Source organism: Pinus tabuliformis, chromosome 1_2 (genome assembly GCF_031772625.1).
Source record: "Pinus tabuliformis cultivar Carrire ecotype Pingquan chromosome 1_2, CPIR1, whole genome shotgun sequence".
In the NCBI taxonomy this organism is placed as follows: domain Eukaryota; kingdom Viridiplantae; phylum Streptophyta; class Pinopsida; order Pinales; family Pinaceae; genus Pinus; species Pinus tabuliformis.
Genome location: NC_142298.1, coordinates 545,740,131 through 545,746,481, shown reverse-complemented (window position 1 = coordinate 545,746,481; position 6,351 = coordinate 545,740,131).

Genomic DNA, 6,351 nt, shown 5'->3' with positions numbered 1-6,351 from the left:
TATTGACATTTCCACTTCCGAAACAGAAAAATTTTCATATGTCTAAATTTTTTTATGGACAGATAGAGTAGATTACCCCTCATCCTGTCAATGATACTTTGTTTCAACCTTTCTTTTTGTCCAATTGTCTGCCTCCCTAGGCTTAGTTCTTTCATTCATACCAGACATTACTCGGTCCTTTTTAAAAGATAAAATATGGTCTTCTCTGCGTACTGGCTTTAAAATATGCTCATTTGTTGTAGGTAGAGCCTCTGCTGCCCGCAAGCGTCCATAGCCTCGACAAGGTTACCATGTTATCCAGCAATGATCCTTTTTCCTGCTTGAGGTTATTTACAGCACTTCGGAGAAAAATCCTTTTTGACACTTTTTCCTTTTTTATTCTCTAAAGAACAATGTCTTGGTTTGGTGGCCAAATTATGACACAGTCATTCACTTGATTTGCACTTTTGCTGAACAAGCTGACTCGTGATGAGACCCCTTGTCTTTTGATTGCAACAATATTGAGTCGTTGCCCTCTTTTGATAGACAGTATTGGCAAAGTCAGCAAGTTATAATATCTGTGATCATGATAAGTCGGCTCGTGATGAGACCTCTTATTCTTTGAGATATAGTTTTTTCTCGGATTGTTTCTCTGAATGCTGCGGTTTCCTTTAGCAGGGAGGAGGTCATTGTTTTTCCTTAAGAAAGCTCTGGACGAAAATAATAGAGTTTTGAAAATAACAGCTTTGCAGAGAATATTTATTTTATTATTGATGATACCTTTCATTGTGCTGGGATAAAACAATTTTTAACCAAAGGTTGATTTCATCAAAGTTTTTTGAGAGGTTGAAACTAATATCATATTCAGGTTAAAGTTAACTCTATTTGTCAATAATAAAAATCAGATTTTTCGAAAAGCTTTGTTATTTGTACAAGTGAAATCAAAATCTGATAGAGAGTTAGTGTGCTCTTTCATGAATCCTTTTCAATGATCATTTACAACCGGTTTTATTTATAAGAAAGAGAAAAACAAAATAAAAGAAACTAAAACTATCCTACAAAAATAGAAGAATGATATTCTTATGGAAAATACATTTTAAGAATCTGTCCATTCACAGGCAAAGAATCTCTTCTACCTGCCAAATCTGTAACACAAACGTCGATGGGCCTATGACTTCTACAATCTGAAAAGGACCGAGCCATAGCTTCTGAAATTTTGTATGCTTGCCCTTTTCTTCATGAGCCTTATCCCATTTCAAACTAAATCTCCCATCTGAAAGTTCTTTCTGGTTATGATGGCTGAGTCAAAAGATGATTTTATTAGCGCTTGGTGGTGAGTATGGGTTTTCTTAGCTTGTTCTCGGCGTTCTTCTAGTTTGATTATCTCCATTTGTCTTAATTGCAAAGCGGAAGTAGATACTTCATCGATGTGTTGTACTAAAGACAAAGAGGGAATGAGTAAGTGAGTTGGAAGAACCACTTCTTTCCCATAAACTAAATTAAAGGGAGAAGTGCCGATCGAAGCTTTCTTCGTAATTCTGTCTGCCCATAAAGCATTAACCAGCGCTTTGTGCCAATTCTTTTGGTTTTGGTCAACTTTTCTTTTAATAATCCTGATTAGGTTTTTGTTTGTTGATTCAGCCAACCCGTTACCTTGCGGATAGTAGTTGGAAGAATACTTCAGTTTGAATCCTCTTTTAAGTGAAAACTCAGTCATTGCATTTCCAGAAAAGTATGATGCATTATCAAACATTAAGGCCGTTGGCAACCCAAACCTAGTGATGATAAATTGATCTATGAATTCAATAATGTTTTTAGAATTAACTGTCTTGAGAGGAACTACTTCTACCCATTTAGTAAAATAATCTTTTGCCTTGAGGATATACCTATGCTGCTTAGAAGAGTGAGGAACGATCTCACCTATTATGTCCAAGCCCCATTGGCTGAATGGTTGCTCGGTGTTGACCGGCTGTAGTGGCATGGACGATTTCTTTTGTTTCCCCGCAACAGTCTGGCAGATTTGGCATTTCCTTACGTAATTGTATGAGTCTTTGAACAACGTGGGCCAATAATATCCTGCACGTAAGATCTTATGCGCAGTAGTCTCTCCAGCATAGTGTCCACCTGTTGGTCCATCGTGGAGTTCCTACAAAACCTTTTCGGCTTCAGTTTTCTCAAGACACAAAAGAAGTACAGAATCGCAATTCCTTTTAAACAGAACATCATTTATGAGCTGGTATTGTTTAGCTTTCAATCTTAGAGCTCTTTTCTTGATGTGATCCAAGTGCGATGGAGCATACCCATTCTTAAGATAATAAATGGTGTCCGCATATAATGATTCTACGTCGTTTAGGCTTACCTCATATGTATGTACCTCTTCAGATGATTTCTTAGGAATTTGCGATGCTCCAGCTAACATCTTACAGAAGCCTTGGCCTCTTACGATGTTTGCTGGTTTGATCTCAAGATCGTATTCTTGTAAAGCGGTAATCCAATTCGCCCTCTTTTCGCCCACATCCTTCTGTACTAGCAAGTTTCTTACCGCTGGAAACGGTACGACGACTTTGGTATGGGCTTTAAGTAAGAAAGGTCTGAAATATTTGATCGCTTTAAAAACAACATACACTTGTTTCTCCACGTCTGAATAATTGAGCTCAGCACCTTGTAAGTTCGAGCTAAAGAACGCGATTGGAGCTTCCACCTTTTCTTGATTTGCTTGAGTTAAAATCGCGGCATAAGATTTCTCTGAGGCAAAAGTATATAAGATAAAGGATTCTGAAAAATTTGGGGTAGCTAAAGATGGAGCGTTGATGATAGCTTGTTTGATCAAGTTGAATGCTTCGTGCTCATCTATGCCCCATTTAAAATTTGAATTCCTTTTTATCATATTTTGTAAAGGAGAAATAATACGTGAAAAATCGGGGACAAACATTTTTACAAAATTGATTTGTCCAAGGAAAGATTGCATGGCCTTTTTGTTATGGGGTATGGATATTTCGGAAATTTCTTTGATTCTGTCAAGTTCAATGTGAATACCCGATTTCGACACTATGAATCCGAGAAATTTCCCTTCACTTAATGCGAAAAAAGATTTCTTTGGGTTAAGTGAAATTCCATACCTTAAACATCTTTGAAAGATTTGTTTCAAGTCTTTGAGATGGTCGCTTCGCTTCTTGGAGTACACTGTCATATCATCCTGGTAAATCACTACCGATTTATTGACTAAACCTTTAAATGCGATGTCCATGGCTCTCTGAAAGGTAGCGCCGGCATTGATCAGACCAAATGGCATCTTCCGATATGCGTATGTGCCCCATTTGGTTCGGAATGTGGTTTTTAATTGATCATCGGGATGTACCAGCACTTGATTGTATCCTGAAAATCCATCGAGGAAAGACATTAATTCTGAGCCCGCTACTGCCTGTAGTATTTGCTCCATAGGTGGGAGGGGAAAATTGTCTTTCTGACAGGCTTTGTTGAGATTCCGAAATCAATGCAGATTCTAATATCTCCATTTTTCTTCCTAACATGCACCATATTGGATACCCATTTGGAGTGTCTGACGGGGAAAATTATTCTGGCTCTCAACAATTTATTTAGCTCAGTCTTTATCTGATTTTCTAAGTTGGGGTGGATTTTTCTGAGCTTCTGCTGGACAGGTTTTTCATTGTCAATCATAGGGATAGTGTGTTGAATGATAGAAGTGTTGTATGTTTTCAGCTCATCGTAATTCCATGCAAAAACGTTTTTGTATTGTCTCAGAAGACGGATATACGCTGATTTTTCTTTAGGGGCTAGGCCGTGGCCTAGATTAACGTTTTGTAGCTTCTGATCGGTTTCTAGGTTCACTAATTCATAGTTCAGAGTTGAACTGTAGAGTTTAGAATTGGCAGACCTTTTAAACCGACTTTTCAAATCATATAAATCTTCTAACTTAACCACCGATTTAGGTATAGCATTATCAGTGCTATTTTGCTGAATTTGGTGATCATGATGGTCTTCGTCAATTATTTGATTTGAGTAGGATCCTTCAGAAGTGAGGAAATTTACAATGTCAGGGTCGTCGTTGAATACTCTCCAGTTAGTGATGTTGTTAGGGATGGATGGTCTAAAAATTAGTTCTATTGAGAACCTATCGGGACTAAAATCTTCGGAGGGAATAAGTCTAGAGGCTACGTTAGCTAACAGGTCTGCGCTCACATTTTGGAGTCTTGGGATTGACGAAATATTGAATGCTATGAAATGTGAAGTCAGATCTTGTACTAAAGATTGATAGTGCTTTAAATGACTTGACAGGAAATGTATGGTGTTACGTACCTGTTTGACGACAATTTCAGAACCTCCAAAGACTTGAAGATAATTAACATTCATCCCGATTGCTTTGTATAGGCCTTGCACCAAGGCTTCGTATTCCGCTGTATTGTTTGTGCAATCGAACTCAAGTTTGCATGTGAGCATGGTCTTGTTTCCGTCTGGGCTAATCAGAACGCATCCTGCTCCTGCTCCCTCGTTAGATTTAGAGCCATCAAAATATAATTTCCAAAACAAAGATGTATTTACAGAGTTATCTAAAAATTTAAAACACTTTGAATCATCAGTTTGGGAAAAATTTTCAACTTGGGACAAAACTGAATTTTCTAAGTAAGGTGAGGTGTGAGCATTGAAATTGCCGAGGAAAGAATCTACCGAGTAATTTCCTATGATACTGTTGTTGTATGCTATTGCTACGTTCTCTCCTTCCAATTCTGTCACTATGTACTTTTGGTGCAATTCTCGTTCAACCTTTATTTGATTGGATTTGCCGTTGTAGGGTAACCACATGTGCGACCAGTCGGTTGAGAAATATCCGTGGAGTTTTCCGGACCAATGCCTGCTAAGAATTAAACCATAGAATTCAGGGATATCAGCTACTAGAATGTCGATAACCTGACATACTTTCGGGTTAGACGACAGTCTTATGGTCACTTGGTTAAGTTCGCCAATCACTTCGACTTGAGATCGATCAAGTTGAACTATGCGCACTGTGGATTTCTGAGGCTGAACATTCAATTTGGCACCTATTGATATGGGTAAAATATTCGTTGAAGCACCAGAATCAACCAAGAAATTGTGCACGTTTTTATTGAAAATTTCATAAGTGAGAAGAAAAGGAGGAGTATGAGATCTTGATCTTCCTCCAATCAAGGCAATGTCATTTGGATCAATCTTATTGATTATGTTGGTTGGAGGTCTTCCCATGTTGTGGGAAGCTACAACTGTAGGTAAAGATGTAGTAGGCACGGCATGTAATTCTTTCATCATTATTTTCTGTTGATGTTTCAATTTTCTCAATTCGTAAAGGATGATATTAGCCGTAGTCTTTTTCATGTCATCGATAATGTTATAATCCATTTCATCCGACACTATCAGTGTTCTTGATGGAGGTGCTTGATCTGATTGGGCTGGGCTAAATTGGGTCACTCTAGCAGTTGTTTTCTTTGTTGCGACCTTATCTTTTGTTGCAAGGCTTGTGCCCTTCTGTTTAGGGGTAGTTTGGGGAGGATCAAGTTGATTTTTGCTTCGTGTGCTAACCGGAAATGCTTCTTGATCTTCTTCTTGTGGGAGGATGAAATCCCACATTCCTTGTAGTTCCAAAACTTCATCATCGGTCTGCCCTTCAGTGGTATTCTCTTCTTCTTCTTCTTCAGATTCGAAATTTGAGATAGCATTGGGTGGTTTCATCTCCATGGGAAGATTTCTTTTAAAAGTTCTGTAGGGCTTGTTTGAAGAAGTTTCTGCTACTTTCTTTCTTATGTCAATCATCTCATTGGACATGGCCTTTAACTCTTTTTGCAATCCTTCCATATCAAAAGGATCTTTCGTTTTCTTCTTCTTGGTGTCTTCTTTGAAAGAGATTTTCTTAGATTTGCGTTCTTCTATTGCAGATCTCTTTTCTAGGGAAACTACGCGTTTTTCTACTACTAATGCCTCAGTCAAGTTTTCAACTAAGGTCGTCTTGTTTGCCCTATCTACGAAGATGGCCAAGTTTGATGGTAAGGCCATGATGTACCATTCACATCTTACTTCCTCGCTAGGTTGAGAAGCAGCGGGAATCTTGTTGAGGATCTTGTTGAACCGTAAATTGAAATCTTTAATGGCTTCTCTAGTCTCAGCTTTAAGATTAGATAGGTCATTGATCAATGTCGCTGTTGATCTGTCATCGCCAAACTTGGTGAGGAATTGACTTTGAAAAATGTCCCAACTTGTGATGGACCCGGAAGGTAACAAAAAGTACCATGACCCGGCTGTTCCTTGCATTGTATAAGGAAAAAGCCCGACGACAGCATCTTCGTTGGTAACTCCGTTGAGATTAACAGAAAGCATGAAATTATT